General features: G+C 31.0%; 1 protein-coding gene across 7 annotated transcripts in view; it reads right to left on the reverse strand.

Moving 5' to 3' along the window:
- LOC145241503 (short transient receptor potential channel 7-like) overlaps positions 1-21,013 on the reverse strand; it is a 979,843-nt gene that overhangs the window by 544,789 nt on the left and 414,041 nt on the right. For 2 of the 7 annotated variants that reach the window (XM_080104532.1, XM_080104529.1), the window contains exon 1: positions 1,456-1,600. The exons of the other annotated variants lie outside the window; for them this stretch is intronic. The gene's annotated coding sequence lies outside the window, so the exon portion shown is untranslated. Of the gene's footprint in view, positions 1-1,455; positions 1,601-21,013 lie in introns of those variants that run through there. 7 annotated transcript variants of the gene reach the window in all.

Below are 21,013 nucleotides of genomic sequence, written 5' to 3' on the forward strand. Positions count from 1 at the left end.
ATGTGAGACAAATGAGACTAAAAACTAAAGTGACACATTTAGTTTAGTTTATGATATTTGATTTGCGTCTCTTTATAAACTAGTTTTCGGCTCTCTTATTATTCATTGTAATAAAGCATATATAATATATATATATATATATATATATATATATATATATATATATATATATATAGTAATTTATAAAATATATATGGCGATTAAGCTACACTAAATATTCGGCGTTTCATCCACTCTAGGATTCGTCAGGCTTATGCATAAGCCTGAAGAGTCCTAGAGTGGATGAAACGCGGAATATCCAGTGTAGCTTAATTGCCATATATATTTTATAAATTACTAACTAGCTCTACCTACCTATTGAGCACTTTTGAAGTAAATACTTAAAGTTTACGCATAAATCTATACTTTCGTATATTATTTTTATGTGAGTAAATGAAGTAGTTTATATATATATATATATATATATATATATATATATATATATATATATATATATATAATCACCATTTCCCCAGATACAGGTTTGCAGGTATTTTCTCAGCAACAGAGTCAAACGAAAACAAAAATACGCTTGACCAGAAATAAATAAATACATCCCATTTCATTTTCTCAACCGTGATCGAGTAGAAGTGTTAATTATTTTTATGTGAAAAAAACGTTGATTAGCAATCAGTTCTATGTGATGGTCTTCTGGAAATTGAAGGTTCGATCCTTATCACATGCGATGATAACATAAAAATTAATTAACGATCATGGCTGACGGAACGAGAGTAATCCATCTCCGTAGAATAAATAAAATTAAATTTGCAGATCAAAATTCAGAGATCGACATAAATATTGCCATGTTCGAAAAGATGCACCTGAAAAAAGCCGGGTGTTACATGAACCGAAACGTTGTAAAAAATTAACATCAACGATGAGAATAATATAAATAATAAACTTATCCACATCTAAAAAAAAATCCGAAACATTAAGGATTAAAAGATATTCGAAATATTTTATTTGAATGTTACCCTGTGATGCACGGAGACAGAATTCATTTAAAATCTTGTATTGCATTATCAAACATATAAAATATCTTGTCGAATTTTTATGTCAAGCCTTGATGGCATTTAAGTCAACAAATCAAAATTTTCTTCTGACTAGCCTAATTTCATTTATTATTGTTGTACCGTGTTATTAGAATTATAATAACGTACTTCGCTAAAAAGTTATCAAAAATTACTTAGTTCAGCCCATAAGACTGAAATTATGAAAAAAAAAAAAAAATGAAAATCTCTAAAAGAATATCTTATATTTTAGAATAAAGAATCTAAGCTTCTGTACAATCCAATAGAATTTACAAAATATAAGGGCTTTGCTGCGTCCTGGCTAACGTCAATATAAAATAAAATATTATCTAAACGAAAAAAACAAACGAAAGCATTAAAAAACAAGAAAAATAAAATATGTTACCGTATGTTGTTTTCTTGTTGGGTATCTTTATATGTCGATCTGAAACGGATGAACTTGTTCTCAACGAGTCGAAAGGCGAATAACAGAATTTCTTCTGTCTTGTGAGCAACTCACCTCCAGACGAAGGTGTGCGCCTTTTTAGTGCAACGCAAAGATAAATCAACTGGCGGAATCTGCATAAAGAATAAGCTCACACATCATCTATGGACAGACTCGGATTGAGATGAATACACACCCACGCAAACACGCATGCACACACCTAATATATAGACTTTAATTGTCGATTTTTCAATATTAGACAAACAGCAATGCATATAATAAATCGATATTTGATTTTAACAAAAAAAAAGTTTTTCTAGCAGTATGTTCTTTACATATAATTCACTCTAGGTTCTTTCTGAAAATATTTCTTCCAACAAGGACGTTTATTAAAATAAAGGTCATTACATTATATGCTTGTCATTTAAACTTAGATGTAAACATATCTCTGTGAACGTTTCCTAAGGCGTAGTCTTGCATATTTTAAACAATTGTTAAAGTATTTCTTAAATTTTGTGATGTGGGTATGTATGTATGTATGTATGTATGTATATATATATATATATATATATATATATATATATATATATATGCATATGCATTAGAGTTGCTAAAACATGTGTCCATCTGTTGTTCGCTAATGTTTAAGTTATTGAAACTATTCTAAATTATTTCTACGATATTATGTAACAGAGCGCGGACGTGCGTATGGCGCGTATGGCAGATGCATGCAAATGACCGAGCTGTGCGCGAGATGATGTTACAGCAAGGAAGAAGGAAAAAGATTATAAAAAGAGGAACATGTGCGCAAACCGATAATCACGTTAGAGAGAGGACAGAATATACGTGTTACACACATGGGCCGACTGCGACGGGCATGATAAAAAAACAAGACGTTATTCGGGAAAGTACCTGAAAGTAAATGTCTATTGTTTCAACGGAAAAAAGTGAGTCGAGTTATTCCTTGTCTTGGTTTCCTTGCGAATATCTATATACAACGTGTGGGTCCCGAGTGTGAACATGTGACGACTACGTTACAATTATCTGTTTTACGAAGTGAATGTACTTTACATAGTATTTTAACGGGCGTCGTGCCTTCTCTTGAAACTATACACACACACATACGTATATATATATATATATATATATATATATATATATATATATATATATATATATATATATATAATTCTGTAATAGAGTTATTTTCTGTAACAACACAAACGTTGTATGTAAAGACAATCGCAAAGTTTCCAGGTGGAAGAAAAAGTTATTTTTTCCATTTAGCATGCTAATCTCAGACAGGTATTCAGCACCAGTATGTTTTCTCTTTTAGACTGCCACGTTGATCGGCTGTCATTGACCGGCACCAGATATAGCTGGCCCATATAAGTATAAGAAGAAGAGCCATCGCATGCTTTACACGAGTCTTTTATTTTCTCTTTTCTTCCAATCTTTATGCCAATATATGCACTCCGCCTCGTGACGTCACACCAACGTCACAGTTTAAAAAGTTGACTCGGCATGTCATTTGAATGGCGGAATCAGATTGCGTTACAGTTTTCTGGTCGTAAAATACGATTAAATATGGTATGAAGAATACGTATTTGCTATTATAAAGTTAATACGCTAGAGATTATTGTACTGTACCCAATATATAGAAGGGATTACAAACGTAAGATAAAATATGACTTGGGAGCTATCAGCTAGAATCGAAACCAAAACATAACTTTATTCGTAAACGTCAGAATCATAAATATAAACAACTTAAAAAATAATGTTGGTTAATTTATAAGCGATAAAAATAAACAGTAAAGTCATCTAGGGGTTCATGGCCTAACGGTTAACGTGCCGGGCTGTGGTAAACATGGTCTAGAGTTCGATTCCTAGAAACAGTCAAGCTACGCTGATGAAACACGCGTGTACGTAGATTACTGTTTTCAAAATAATAAAAATGAATAAAATGTTATATACGTTAAAACAAATTATGGACGACATTCTAAGTAAATAAAAAATGAACTTCGAGGCGAAGCCATCATTTAACTGTATTTATCGTTTAAAAACAAATAACAACAAATCTGAATTTATACGCGATAAAAATAAACAGTAAAGTCATCTAGGAGTTCATGGCGTAACGGTTAAACCGCCGGACTGTGGTAAACATGGTCTAGAGTTCGATTCCTAGAAACAGTCAAGCTACGCTGATGAAACACGCGTGTACGTAGATTACTGTTTTCAAAATAATAAAAATGAATAAAATGTTATATACGTCCAAACAAATTATGAGTGACTTTCTAAGTAAATAAAAAATGAGCTTCGAGGCGAAGCCACTACTTAATCGTGTTTATCGTTTAAAAACAAACAACAACATATATATATATATATAAATATATTCCACTCTGGACCAAAGTACCATAAGTTTGTAACAACAGATGCCACATACAAATTTATTATGTCAGGACTATTAGCCACTATCTTATGTAACTTTAGAACGCCATTTTAGACACATTTAGTCGTTATAATAAACTCCTACATATAAAGCTAGTAGCAATATCATCACAATCACAACCATCTTTAGAGGAAGTAATTCCTATTTTCTCCCTCTAAATAAGCCCTCCTACCACCCCAGTCGTCACCAGGAGGAATTCCGGACTTGCGACAGAGATGAGGTTTCACCCTTCGTAACTGGATCATAAACTTCTAGACATGACATAATCTCTTCCTTTTCTGATTTAAAAATAATAAAATTTCCCTAGACTAATTACGCTCAATCTCATTGGCTGACATTTGATCATTCCTATATTCTGGATTAATGGTATTCGCATGCTAAACTAATGCTAATGTGCCATTCAAATATGGCGTCGCAATGATACCTACTTTTGCCTTCTGAGTAAATTGCTGCGTTCATTTTCTTACATTTAACTGCATAAGTTTGCATTTCCTCTCTCTATATCTCTCTCCCTCCATATCTCTCTCTCTCTGTATATATTATTCCAACTCGTTCTCTCTCTCTCTCTTTTGCTCTCTATCTTTCTCTCTCTCGCTCGTTTTTATATTTCTTTACGGCGATGCCGAATAAAAAACATTTATTTCCTCTCTCTCTCCCTCTGTCTCTCTCTCTCTTTCTCTCTCTCTCTCTCTCTCTCTTCCGCTCGCTTTGTACATTTTTTCCAGTAATTAATTACATTTTTAGACATAGCTATTTTTTGTTGGTATTTTATTTAAATATACCTTATTTAACCTTGCACAATCTATTACGATCGTAAGGGAATTTAAAATAAAAGTTTCGGCAATATCATCTACTGGATTCTCGACATTGCGCACACGATAACTTTTTATGGGTGGTGATAAATTGTACATTAGGCCCACCTCCACAATTTTCTTTATAATGACGACTAAGAAAATCTTATTCAAATTTTGCGGAGAGAAATATTATAGAGATATAAAGACCTGTATTATGCACTGTAATTCACTGGCTGTCAGGTTTGTACGCATGCGTCGTTATCAAATCTACTTCTCTTCTACCGATACTGCCATCACGCCCTCCCCCTATTTTTTTTTTTTTTTTTTTGCATCTGCGGGTGACTAACGGATTATCACGGTTAAATTTGGAAGAATTATTTTTCCATCCCACCCAAAACACCCCGATTACTGTAAAAACACAAGTTAAATGTAAATATATTTTCTCAAACTTGCGGGAGTGATTTATAGCTTTCTGTTTTACTGGAAGTTTAAAATCAATAAATATTTATTATTTAATTATTATCAGTGGAAGATGTTTTGTTTAATCAAAATCAAATAAAAAATAAATTAAAAGAATCGTTTTTGGCATCAGAAATAGAGGGACAAATTTTTCCGATTCTGATGCACCAAAAAGTTCTGAGGTTTTCGATTCCCGATTCCGATTAATAATTCCAACATATATATATATATATATATATATATATATATATATATATATATGCGTGAATGTGTGATTGATGCTATTTATATAGATGTGGATATAAATATTTTCTCGCTTATATTAAAATACATAGAAAGTTAAAATTGTGTTTGAGTTGAGTGGCATATTTCAACGCCGATAAAATGTCCGAACTTTTCTCTGACCTCCTTCAAAAGAATGAGTCGCCTGTTTCCCGAACTGGCAAGCCTAAAAAGAATCAAGTGGAATCATTTATTCATCGTTTTTATAACCAACTCCCATTCACTTTTCTATGAACACACCATACACACATGAGAGATAGAATATGATATATTGTTCATTGTTGATTTTCGTATTTACTGTTGCTTTGTATATAAGATTAGCTGCTAAACATCCATTCATTAATGGGCAATTATTTTATTTGACAATTTCCAAACTTGATAGTATTAACACTAGTAGTATTAAAACTTCTATTATTGCTACTATCGTTATTCATGTTCTTATGAATATTTATTATTGGTTGTTTGCAACTATTATTCGATTATTGTAGGAAAATGCTTATTTATTATGTTAAAAAATACTTGACCAATTGACCAATTATGTTAAATATTAATATATGTTTTAATAATAATATTATATTTAAATATTAATATTATGTTTAATATTAATATTATGTTTTAATATTCATATGATGTTTTATTGTAAATATTATGTTTTAATGTTTATATTGTTTTAATATTTATATTATGTTTTAATATAATTATTATGTTTTAATATTAATATTATGTTTCATATTAATATTATGTGTAATATTAATATTATGTTTTAATATTAATATTATGTTTTAATGTAAATATTATATTTTGATATTAATATTATGTTTAATATTAATATTATGTTTTAATATTAATATTATGTTTAATATTAATATTATGTTCCAATATTTATATTATGTTTTAATATTAATATTATGTTTAATATTGATATTATGTTTTGATATTAAAATTATGTTTAATATTAATATTTTGTTTTTCTATTAATATTATGTTTTAATGTTAATATATTTTTTTCATATTAATAATATCTTTTAATGTTAATATTATGTTTTAATACTAATATTATGTTTTAATATTAATATTATGTTTTAATATTATACTATGTTTAATATTAATATTATGTTTTAATATTAATATTATGTTTAATAATTATATTATGTTTTAATATCTTTATTATGTTGAATATTAATATTATATTTACTATTCATATTACGTTTTATACTAATATTATGTTTTAATATTAATACTATGTTTTAATATAAATATTATGTTTTAATATTAATATTATGTTTGATATTCATGTTATGTTTTAAATTAATATTATGTTTAAATAATAATATTATGTTTAATATAAATATGTTTTAATATTAATATTTTGTTTTAATATTAATATTATGTTTTAATATTAAGATTATGTTTACGTTTAATATATTGATATTATGTTTTTATGTAAATATTATGTTTTAATATTAATATTACTTTTACTATTAATGTTGTATTTTAATATAAATATTTGTTTAATATTAATATTATGTTCTAATATTTATATCATATTTTAATGTTTATATTGTTTTAATATTCATATTATGTTTTAATATTGATATTATGTTTTGATATTAAAATTATGTTTAATATTAATATTTTGTTTTTCTATTAATATTATGTTTTAATGTTAATATAATTCTTTCATATTAATAATATCTTTTAATGTTAATATTATGTTTTAATACTAATATTATGTTTTAATATTAATATTATGTTTTAATATTAATATTATGTTTTAATATTAATATTATGTTTAATAATTATATTATGTTTTAATATCTTTATTATGTTGAATATTAATATTATATTTACTATTCATATTACGTTTTATACTAATATTATGTTTTAATATTAATACTATGTTTTAATATAAATATTATGTTTTAATATTAATATTATGTTTGATATTCATGTTATGTTTTAAATTAATATTATGTTTAAATAATAATATTATGTTTAATATAAATATGTTTTAATATTTATATTTAGTTTTAATATTAATATTATGTTTTAATATTAAGATTATGTTTACGTTTAATATATTGATATTATGTTTTTATGTAAATATTATGTTTTAATATTAATATTACTTTTAATATTAATGTTGTATTTTAATATAAATATTTGTTTAATATTAATATTATGTTCTTATATTTATATCATATTTTAATGTTTATATTGTTTTAATATTCATATTATGTTTTAATATTAATATTATATCTTAATATTAATATTATGTTTTCATATGAATATTATATAATAATATAAATATTATATTTAATGTATATATATTGTGTTAATATTAATATTATGTTTTTATATAAATGATATGTTTTAATATACATATTAGATTTCAAGATAAATATTGTTTTAATATTAATATTATGTTTACGTTAATATTATGTTCAATATTAATACTATGTTTTAATATTAATATTAATATTATATTTAATATTAATGTCATGTTTAATATGATTATTAGGTTATAATATTAATATTTAGTGGTAATTTTAATATTATGTTTTAATCTTAAAATTATGTTAATGTTTTAATATTAATATTTTGTTTTACTATCAATATTATGTTTAATATTAATATTATGTTTTAATATTATTATGTTTTTATATTTATATTATGTTTTTATATCAATATTATGTTAATGTTTTTATATTAATATTATGTTTTATATTAATATTATGTTTTAATATTAATATTATGTTTTAATATTAATATTATGTTTTAATATTAATATTATGTTTATATTAATATCATGTTTTAATATTAATATTATGTTTAAATATTAATATTATGTTTAAATATTAATATTATGTTTAATATTAATATTATGTTTAATATTAATATTATGTATTAATATTATGTGTTAATAATAATATTTTGTTTAATATTAATATTGTGTTTTAATATTAATATTATGTTTTAATATTTTGTCTTAATATAAATATTACTTTCTAATATAAATATTATGTTTTAATGCTAATAATATTTTTATATTCATATTATGTGTTAATATATATATTATGTTTTAATATTTATGTTATGTTTTATTACAAATATTATGTTTTAATATTAAAATTATGTTTTACTATTATATTATGTTTTAATATTAATCTTATGTTTTAATATTAATATTACGTTTTAATATTTATATTATGTTTTAATATTAATATTACGTTTTAATATTTATATTATGGTTTAATGTTTATATTGTTTTAATATTAATATTATGTTTTAATGTAAATATTATGTTTTTATTTTTATATTATGTTTAATAATAATATTATGTTTTATATTGATATTATGTTTTAATATTTATATAATCTTTAATACAAATATTATGTTTTAATATTAATATTATGTTTTTTGTATGAATATTATGTTTTAATATTAATATTATATTTAATATTAATATTATATTTTTATAAATATGATGTTTTAATGTTTAAATTATGTTATAATATTATATTATGTTTTAATATTAATATTATGTTTTAATATTAATATTATGTTTTAATATTAATATTATGTTTTAATATTAATATTATGTTTTAATATAAATATTATCTTTTAATATTTATATCATGGTATAATGTTTATATTGTTTTAATATTAATATTATGTTTTAATATTAATATTATATTTTAATATTAATATTATGTTTTAATGTTGATAGTATGCTTTTATATTTATATTATGTTTAATATTAATATTATGTTTTATATTGATATTATGTTTTAATATTTATATAATGTGATATATAAATATTATTTTATAATATAAATATAATTTTTAATGTAAATATGTATTTATATAAATATTATGTTTATTAGGACAATTTGGATAACCTTAGATTTACATCACGGGAGAAGATTAAGCATGAGTTCAATTTATATTTCATATCAAGATATAAAGAATTTTTCTAAGTTTGTTCAACAGATAGAATCAAGTAATGGAGAGTAAAGGTCATCATTGTAATGAATACAGGTTTTCAAAAACACCATATTTCATTTCCAAGATGAAATTTTAAATCAGCAAACACTTTTGCTCTGACCAGATAAATGGGATCTTGTTTGTACGTTTCATAGTTTTAGTTGAAAAATATGTCTAAATAATTGAATTGTTTTAGTTGAAAAATATGTCTAAATAATTGAATTGTTTTAGTTGAAAAATATGTCTAAATAATTGAATTGTTTTAGTTGAAAAATATGTCTAAATTAGTTTTTTATATGTCTAAATAATTGAATTGTTGTTATTTTGTTGTTATGTCGAAACATGAATTTTTAAACATCTGTATTCTTCCTTTAATTTATTTTCTAAATTTCTGATAAATGTATTAGGAGAATAATATGAATACCAATATTTTAGTTATTGATTATCGATTAAATTATATGAATTCTATATATTCCTGCTAACCTACTTACACCTGCATCATCGTGGCGCCCACTACGATATACAAAAAAAAAACGCATTTGATCTTTTTTACTTATATATTGTTGCTAAGAAGCAGTATAACTTTCTAAAATCGTCTACAAGAATGAACCACCTGTTTCTCGAATGAGCAAGACGAAAAGAAGCAAGTGGAATCATTTAGTCTTTTTTTTTATTCTAATCTACATTTCCATGAACACACGTGCACCACAGACATGCACAAACACGCGCACGCACATAGACGCATGTACGGTAGGAATAGAATAAGATGAACTAGCTGCAGTACTTGTCTAACGATATCGCTATAATACTCAAACACGCATTGAAGAGTTTAGCAAGTGCAAAATACTAGTTCTCCAAAAATTCAAGTATAATCCCAATGTTCAAAAATGTGGTAATATGATTGCTGAGAAGAGACACAATAAAGTTATCTTTGAGAGAAGAAACAGAATTTCCCTGGATGTTAAATAAAAGAATTATTTAACTATATCCATAAAATATTTTTATTTTAGACTGTGCATGTGTTTTTAGCGATATTAACAACTTCAAAACGCTGTTATTTCTATTTTTTCTGCTATCTTAGCGGTTTTTATAAGAACTATAAGCTCTTTTTTTTGTTATTCACGTATATATAGATATATGAATAGATCACCCTTATTTTTTATAGGATGTATTTATTTATTTTATTTATTTACGTGCATAAAAGTATACCCATGGATACACGTGTTTCTGGCTTTTAGCCTTCGTCAGCATAGGTTATAATATATATACACACACATATATATATATATATATATATATATATATATATATATATATATATATATATATATATATATATATAAGTATAAGTGCTTCTACAGAATTGAAACCTATAGTTTTGTTCTTTTTATATCCAATCAAGTCGTTGGAGATCTTTATGCCACACCGTGTATCTAAGTCGCACACTCGAAATGTGTTAATAAATAATGAGTTTCGTGAACGTGAGATTTATTTTGATTTATCAGCACTAACCATCATGGTGATTATTTGATCATTGCAATTGTTTGGATATCTTAAAATAACAAGTGAAATTATTTACAGATCGTAGCAATATTCCGCCATTCTTTGCTGGACATGATTCGTAACATTTACTAAACCAACAAGTCATTTATTATTCATCGACCAATTTGCGCGATGGAAAAGAAAAATAATTGACATAAGTACGCACCCTAATTCATCGCATACAGATAGGAAGCTCCTTGTATTACATACGACTCGGAGAACATGTTATTCTTTGGGTCACCCATTGAGCTGGGGTGATATAGTCTAAATCAGGAAAAAATGATTCTTACACGTTTCGGCTGATGGTGCATCTTCTCAAACTTGGAAGTCTGTATTGAGTTTCAAACAGAACAAGTGTTTGCTCTTATTTTCTCCGTCCACATAAAAAAATAATGGAAATTATTAATTGTTATCTCAAATAATTCGGAAACAGGAACAAATATGTTTACTAATCAGTTAAATTATGAAAAAAAAAATACGAAGACAAAATTCCTAATTAATCGCTTTCTTTCGCTATACCTACTCGTCTCTCTCTCTCTCTCTCCCTCTCTCTCTCTCTCTCTCTGCTACTGATTAAATCATCTACTAATTATGGTGTCATTCCATTTTGTTTATAATGGACTATTCCAAACTTCCTATTTTTCTTTACTAATAAGCAAAGAGCGAGAGAATTCTCTGTATAATTTTCTATGTATTAGTAACTTAAAATAGCCTTTAAGGAGAAGACAATTTCAATGTTAACTAGATTTTATTCACGTCTAAGAAACTATGAGTGCCCATTTCACTACGATAGCATCATATATTCGCTAAAAATCTGTCGCCAATTCTACTTTTCATATAGAATGATTCAACATACGAACGATATTCTTGTGAGGGTAGGATTGTTATTTGTGACTTTGAAAATTTGGCAAAATGACCCATATGTTAGAAAACAGACATTTGTTTGTGATATTAATGTTCTCTTAATGATTCATGTATACTTGTACAAATAAAAGAGAACAGATTGAAAACATAGAATAAAATTGTTTTCGTTTACGTCATAGATTACGTGAGATTTTGCTGAAACAAATCCGTTTATTTTCGCGGACAATTAATTCTGTCGAGGATCTTTCACATTCCATCTTATTTGGTCATCGAACAAACAACTATTTTCGACGTTAACCGTTCGACAACATGGCCACTGGAGTTTCGAAAATGATGAATCGTTTCATAGCAATATTTCATCACATTATTCTGAGTCAGGAATAAAGATTCAGATTCGATCGCCGGGCGAAACGTGAAATCATCCTGATTTTGATTATAAGCATTGCTTATTAGATTTCGTTCACGAAAGTTGTTTTTTTATGGTTGAAATTCAAGTCTAACACGTAAAATCATCTTGTGAAGGTCCTGGATATGACCTTAAAGTATATCCAGTGGTGAGGCCCCAGCTTGCATGTTTTAGGGGATCTGGAGCCACTCTTTAGTTGCCATTGCTCCCAGGTCCACTCTGACCCGGAGTGGTAGTAACTGTTAGGGCCCCAACTATGGGTTAAATAGAAACCGACTTGAAAGCAACAAATCTATTCTATTAAAAATTTCTCTTCAAACTCTTTGAATTCGGCATAAAATAACCTGAAAAGGGTTGATATGCCGTAAAACAAAAACAAGCAAACTATTATCTTGTGAAATCGTAAAGATTGCACCTATGTTATCGACACTATAATAAAATACTTCGATTTTTATTTTAATAAATATCTATCTGGTTCGAACAACTGATAAGACGGAAACATTTTTCAAAAAATTAAAATCAGCAAGGTGAATAACTATAAGTTTATTGAAGAATAGAGAGTGTTCCCCCTTACAACTAAAATATTATTAATAGTGTTTTACAATTAATAACATTACGTATCAAATTAGTAATTTAAATCAGAAATTATAAAATGCTAACGTAATACAATTTTATCGCGTGATGGTAATTTTGGCGTCGCGGAATGTAAATTGCTAAAACCTTTCCTAGAACAAAAAAATTGCTAAAACCTTTCCTAGGGGTCGTTCTTCCCGTCCACACTTCTCTTGTATATTTTTGAAATTATATGCATACAGTTATCTGAGAAAACAATAGAAGTGGTTCTGAATCTCAAAGTGCTTCACTAACTTAAGAAAACTAGGGAGCGAAACTCTTTTAACACTTAAAATATATATTACTACTACTTAGATATAAGTCACTTGTACCCATTCCCCTTTCTCCTCCCCCCCCTTTTTTTTTTAATGGAGAGTAGATAATACAGTGGATGTGTTATCGGCAGCTCCAGTAACTCTCGCTTCTCCTATTTTGTCATTCAGTCCTCATTCAATGAGTGATGTTTCTGACAAAGGGTGAAGAAAAAGCTGCTTAAAGGTCGGTACTACTTGGTGACCAGTAGTCTGAGATGTCGGATATTTTTCTGTCTTTGTCTGTCCTTGTTGCCATGTCACTAGTAAGGGTGCTGGAGGTAAACGTTTTGTCTGGGCTGACGTTATCCGTCTGATAGTCAGGGACCCGAACCTTGGATTAACCACTAAGGAGGCTGTCCTATCAGCAGGCGCAAAGTACTGGGACTGCTGTATTGCCGTTTGGTGAGTGGATCTGGACCATGCAGTAGTCTCTGGTGGGGCCTCTCGATGTCATACTAGTGGGTAATTGTTACGGCTTTACCTTTGCGTGTGCTACAAATAAAAAAAAAAATTCCTGTCTTTTTCTCTCTTACTTTCCCTCTCTGTACTGCTCTAACCAAGTATGCCGACCTATTCCACAAATCCCAAAAACCTCAACATGAAATATCTCCAGAATAAAAACTCGATTAAACCTAGAACCCCATCTTCCAGCGTAGACCCCTACTACCAGGTCTCCTTCTCCAATATCAGGGGTCTACGTTCCAACCTTCCAGAGGTTGAAACCCAATTACAGGAGACGAAACCGGACATATTATTTCTATGTGAAACTGGAATAGGGCCGACCACTTCCCTAGATGAGTTCATAATTAATGGATACTCCAATTTAACAGCTAAATCTGACTCCCAAGATCGCCATGGGCATGGAATATGTGCCTACATTAAGGATGGCTTCCCATGTGGCAGGGATATCTCTAGAGAAGATCCTAATTTACCCTATATGTGCTTCAGGGTTGCACTTGCTAACACCACTGCATTTATATTTGCCCTTTATAGGCCCCACAACAGCGGAGTTACTATCTTTAAGAGCATATCTGAGAAAATAGACCACATACTGTCTTCACATCCCTCGGCTAACATCCACATCTGTGGTGACTTCAACGTCCATAACGTGGAATGGCTGACCCATTCAAATAAGACAGATGATGAGGGGAGGTTTTGTCATGATTTTGCCATTGCTTATGACCTCACTCAGATTGTTTGCGAACCCACCCGTGTGCCCGATACACCCAATCAATATGCAAGCCTCTTAGACCTTTTTCTCTCAACTTCCCCTGAGCTATGTTCATGTACCGTTCATTCTCCTCTAGGATCCTCCGACCACTCCGTCGTATCAGTTAAGATAAAAACGAAATGTAAGAAGCCATTAGACGTACCCCTCCACCGTACTGTATACCGATACTCTATGGCTGACTGGGATAGCTTCCGTACATTCATATCTGATTTACCTCTGCACTCCATGTTTAAAAAGGAAGTGTCCTCTATAGTATCAGATCTGACCGAATGGTTAATTGTAGGCATAGACCAATTCATACCATCTAAAAAATTCCAACAAAAACCTAACAGCCAGCCATGGTTCTCCCCAGAATGTGCTGCTGCTATCGCGCACAGAAATCACTTTTTCCATAGCTACCAACGTAATAGATGCACTGAGACTAAAGCTGCTTTCAGGACTGCCAGCAACCACTGTAAAAGAGTAATAAAAAATGCAAGAGAACTATATGCCCAGTCTGTTAAATCCAAGGTAGCTGATCAGCGGCTTGGTTCCCATCAGTTTTGGCAAATAACAAATAGGATCCTGAACAGAAGTGTGCGTTCTATCCCAACCATTATCAATGGACCAGAGGTTATCTCGTCAGCGTCAGACAAGGCCAAACTATTTGCAAAGAACTTTGCAGCTAATTCTACCCTATGCGACGAAGGCCATCAACTCCCCATATTTCCTCCTATAACACAGAACAAACTAGGTAACATACAAATATCCGTGCATGAGGTCGCCAAGCTAATAAAAAAACCTAGATTCCAGTAAAGCAACTGGCCCTGATGGCATCCCAATTATAGTGTTAAAAAATCTTCAACCAGAACTTGTTTCCATACTTACGAAACTATTTAAGCGCTGCCTTAAGGAGAAGTGCTTTCCGACCCCCTGGAAGACCTCATAAGTTTGCCCTGTATTTAAGAATTCAGGTGATAAGTCATCTCCCTCTCAGTACAGACCAATAAGTCTTCTCTGTGTTATGAGTAAGTTGCTGGAATCAATATTAAATAGAGAAATAGTCAACCACCTCAGCAGGAATAACCTTCTTAGTGACACACAATATAGTTTCCGCTCTGCAAGATCTACCGCAGATGTGCTGACGGTTATATCCCACAGGATTAGTGAATCTCTTGACAAAGGCTTCCTTTCTAGGGCAATTGCTCTTGACATATCAAAGGCCTTTGACAAAGTATGGCATAAGGGTCTACTTCACAAGATTTCCAGCTACGGTATAACTGGAAATGTTTTCTCAATCATTAAATCATTTCTCTCCGATAGGCTCATAAGAGTAGTGGTAGATGGACAAAAATCGGAGGCCTGCAATATAAATGCTGGAGTCCCTCAGGGGTCAATACTGGGCCCAACTCTCTTCCTGATCTACATCAATGACCTCCCTAAACACATACTTAAATCATTCGTTGACATCTATGCTGATGACACGACAATCTACGGCAACACATCAAAGGCTGTAAATGACGAAGTTCTCTCGGATTCTCTCTCCTCTGATCTCGAGCGCGTGGTTCAGTGGGGGAAGATGTGGCTAGTTACCTTTAATGCATCCAAAACCAAACTCCTATCCTTACATCATCAACGCTCTGATCCCCAGCTGGCATCAATTGTGATGCATGGCTCTCGTCTGGGTTTGACCTTTACTCCTGATCTGAAATGGAACACGTACATCAAGTCTGTTGCCAAGGTCGCTGGAAAGATGGTGGGATCCTTTTACCGCCCCAGAAGATATCTCACTACTGATGCAATTCTCTCTATATATAAAAGCTAAGTACGGCCAAGGATGGAATACTGTTGCCATATCTGGGCAGGAGCTGCCAAAAACAGCCTATCATGCCTTGAAAGAGTACAAAATAGACTTCGTGGTTTAGTGGGGGATGCCCTTTTCTCTACCCTGCAACCCCTCTCCCACAGAAGAGACGTTGCGAGCCTATCCTTGTTTTATCGTTATTTTCATGGCAGGTGCTCATCTGAACTCCAATCCCTGGTCCCCCCTCGCCAATCTTTCACGAGAAACACCCGTCTAGCTGAATCCACTGTGAAAAATTTCCCCCACTCTATATCTGTGCCTAAATCAAAACGCGGATTTCATGAGCAAAGCTTCTTTCTTAGAACTGCACGCCTGTGGAACTCTGTTCCGTCTGCCTGCTTCCCTCCGGACTACAACTTGGATGTCTTCAAGTCTAATGTTAACAAATTCCTAATGAACCGCCCCCCTAATTAATCACTTCATAAAATCTCCTCACTAACGTAATGTACTTGCAATAACCCTTATCCCTGAGTGGCTTCCGGGCCTTGATAAGTGGTGATCACTGTGTAAAAAAAAAAAATGTATAAAATTATTCAATGCAATGGAAGTTATCCCAAATTCCTACGTTGCCCTTTATGTACTGAATATCGACGTATCTCCACGTTAAGTGAAACTTAAAAAAGTATGACTCATTATTTTCACAAGTGTTATTTTAAAAGTCGACTTAACAAATGTATGAACTGCTTTGTTGAGAAATTATTTAACAGAAAGCGAGTGTACGATTTCATTTCTGCCTGATTTAAAAAATATATAAGAAGTCAATGAATGTATTTTCTTTTTCTATAAAATGTAAGTGAAGAATTATATTTAGCATGCAATGCCCTTCCATCTGTCTGCCTCTCTCTCTCTCTCTCTCTCTCTCTCTTTCTCTGTTTATCTGTCTGCATGTCTCTCTCACACACACTCTCTCTCTTTCTCTCTATCTATCTAGCTATATATATACATACATACATTATAGATATATATAGATATACGTATACATTATATATACACACATACATTATATATACACACGTGCATACATACATACATATACATACATATATAAATACATATGTATATACAGATTTCTGTGATGTTATGACTTTTTGTAAAAGCACCGCAAAATTAAGTAAGTTTTATGTATGTGTTAGTGTGTTGCGTGCACACACGTAAACTATCGTATGCATCATGTGTGCGTGTGTGTACCATGTATATGTGACATATGCAGTAAAAACAAAAGTTTTCAAAATAATAAAACTATCTCAGAATCCGCTAATTGAATGTTATTTTTGTAAAAGGAAGATGGCTTAAGGTTGGGGTGAGTGACAGGTAATTTATTTTGTCTTTTCAATTTTGTGAATATATGTTGTAGCTGAACGTCGGGTTAGGGTATAAGCTGTCGGACATCAGCACATATTCATCCTCTCTCTCATCTTCTCTCATTCTCATTTTCTCTCTCCCATTCTCTCTCTCTCTCTCTCTCTCTCTCTCATTCTTTATATCGTCTCTTCTCTGATAGCAGATAACATTTCTGCTGTTGATACTGTCTCTATGAACGTTTGTATCATTTCTTAATTTGTCGCTGAGATTTTTATTTGGTTTATTAATTGTAATAAATCCTGACTCACACGGAATACGAGGGGTGTGCAATAAGTAATGCCCCTGAGCCACTTCCATTTGTCTGATCTAGCTGAAATTTTGCATGTGCAATGATTTATATCTCTACGGGTTATGTGACAAATTACAGCTCTGAACTAATTGTGGTTTCTGTTTTACAGGTGTTTGAACTGAGTCAGGTGTGAAGTGGGGCCTGTTGAATGTTGAGCAGTGATCCGGTTTTTGTATTTGAAAGGACGCACATCACGGGAGACTTTTGATGAAATGAAAAAAACTTATGGTGATAATGTCCCATCATATGACCTTGTAAAATGCTGGCATCGTGAATTCAAACATGGCCGGAAATCTGTGGAAACAGCTCCCAGACCTGGTCGTCCCCCTTCTGCCATTGATGAGGTATCTGTCCGTCAAGTTCAGACTGCCATTTTGGAAGATCGGCGCATTACTATTCGCAAGATAGCCCAAGATGTCAAGATTAGTACAGGGTCTGTGGAAACTATCATTCATGGCCATTTGCATATGCATAAGGTGTCTGTCAGGTGGATTCCCGGGTTGCTCACACCATTCCAGAAGCGAAAACGCGTCGAGTGCTCGAGGATGAATTTGTAGATGTGCCCAGAAGAGTAAGTTTTTCAAAAGACTGATTACACAGGATGAAACCTGGGTCCATCACTATGATTCAGAGACCAAAGCCCAGTCAATGCAGTGGAAGCACGGATTCACCACCTCCAAAGAAGGCAAGGGTGCAGCCCTCTGCTGGCAAAGTCATGCTCACAGTCTTCTGGGACCAGGACGCAGTAGTGATGACAGATTTCCTGGCAAAGGGAACCACAATTACAGGCGCCTATTATGCTTCACTTTTGAGGAAATTAAGAGAAATGAATGAAATGAAATCCTTCCCATCCTCCCTACTCTCCTGACCTTGCACTCTCTGACTTTCACCTCTTCCCAGCCATGAAGTTGTTTTTGAAAGGAAAGCGCTTCCCAGATGATGCAGCCTTGATTTCTGAAGTCACGTTGTGGTTGGGGGACCAACCTGGGGTGTTCTACAAAAACGGTCTCCAGAGTTGTATCAAACGATGGGAGAAATGTATAACTCTAAGTGATTCCTATGTAGAGAAAGACTAATAACTGTGCCAAGTTTTGTTGCTCTACTGCTATGGGAAGTGGGTCAGGGGCATTACTTATTGCACGCCCCTCTATATAGTTCGTGTTTTAACGTTTATTTTTGTACTTAATTAACTGAGTGTCGCTTGGAATGTTTTCTTTTGCCAATCTTGTTTTTTGTTTTATTCTTTCAAAATTTTTTTATATATTTGGCTTCCTGACCCAAAAAGCCAAGAAACTTAATAAAATAATAAATCGATAAAAAGTATTATTGTTGATAACACTTTCCCAGCATTCGAACTCACAATACAACAGTGGTTTGAATAAATACATATATTTTACCAAGTCTGCTGTAAAGGTAGGCTCGATCTACGAGGCTAGAAAACAGTTGTTGATGACGCGAGATGAAAATCTGGGTGTGCCAAGTTGAAATACAGGTTGTTCCACAGAAGTACTTTTGCTTAAGGACGTTGGCAACCTCCACTGATCCCTCCCGTAAATACCGGATATCTTTTGTAGAAAGTATTTTTAATAGAAAGATATCGGAGAAACGAATTATCATGAATAGTTTTCAACAACAACAACAACATCATCATCATCATCATCAACAGCAACAACAACAACATAAACAACATCATGAACAAAAACAGCTGCAGCATACAAAAAAAAAACCCCAAAAAAAACATGAGCAATATACGCGTAAGATCCGAATTCAAAATGTTAACTCGATGAGAAATAGTTTTTGAGTAATCCATGGCATAACTTCAAGAATACTTCACACAATATGGAGAAGTAAAGCACAGATAAGACTTTGACCCATCCTTACGTTGTCAGACAGACGCCTACACTCTCACAACTAACCTGTGTTCTTGTTTTTACTACAGCAAAGACATTATTGATTTTATATTTTCTATATTTCAGGATTATCAATTGGTCTATATGTACATATATACATATATATAAGAAAGTAGATCATGCTTTTACTTTTGGAAGTTTCGTAATTCCCATTTCCCTTATTTTATTCTTTAGTTTTCATATTCTATGACCGATATTTCTGACCAAGAAGGAAGAATTGCTGTTTTCTGAGTCAGAATCTATTCCATCTAACACATTGTTCGCAAGTTTTTGACATTTAAGTGGTATTTTTTAGCTTCTTACATCAAGTGACTTCATGTCTGGTCTGGAGCGATTTCCATAAAAAATTCTATCATCAGACGCTCATCCTGTACAACTAACCGTTTACCTTCACTTTTCCCTTCATGTGTTAAGTAGCAATTGAGATTTCTATGAGCAAAATTTCTTCCCAAGAACTTAACATCTATGGAACACGTTACCACTGTAATGCTTACATGCAGACTGCAACATGGTGGACTTCAAATGTCATGGTGTCAACAAATGTTTCAGCTATGTAAATGTTATTAATTTAATTCATTATTTTCCAGCCTCTCGTAATATTCTTCACCATTCAACTAACAATATACCCATTTCATACATCCGACAACTTTCGATAGGTAGTGACACTTAATAAAACACACAACAACAACAAGAACATTACCATACATAAATTAACAATGCAACTTCAGAAGGCTGAAGGTAAATCGGCCGAAACGATGATATAACAAGAAAAACAATTTAAATAATTGAAAAAGTTCATTAACTTCTATTTAATGATTGATATGATTGATACGTGCTGGAATATCTGACAACTACTTTTGGAAAATGTTTTAATCATTTCTTTTCACTTACGTCTTTCTCTTTCGTCTTTGAATTCGACGTTTGCTCCAAAACATCATCGTTATGATAATAAACTGCAATACTTGCCACAGGTTCATAATATCGATGCATGTGTGAATTTTGGGAACTTGTGTACTACTGCGGATGAACCACCTTTTTAGTTTTCAGTTTGGAGATTTGGGGAGAGTACAGCAGGGGCAGACAACTTCATTCATTACAAACGATTTCTAAAAATGCACAAGCATTTCAATAATCCATGTTCAAAAATACTTATAAATGTAAAAAGTCATACATTT

Source organism: Euprymna scolopes, chromosome 20 (genome assembly GCF_053919585.1).
Source record: "Euprymna scolopes isolate OS-2025 chromosome 20, ASM5391958v1, whole genome shotgun sequence".
NCBI classification, from domain to species: domain Eukaryota; kingdom Metazoa; phylum Mollusca; class Cephalopoda; order Sepiida; family Sepiolidae; genus Euprymna; species Euprymna scolopes.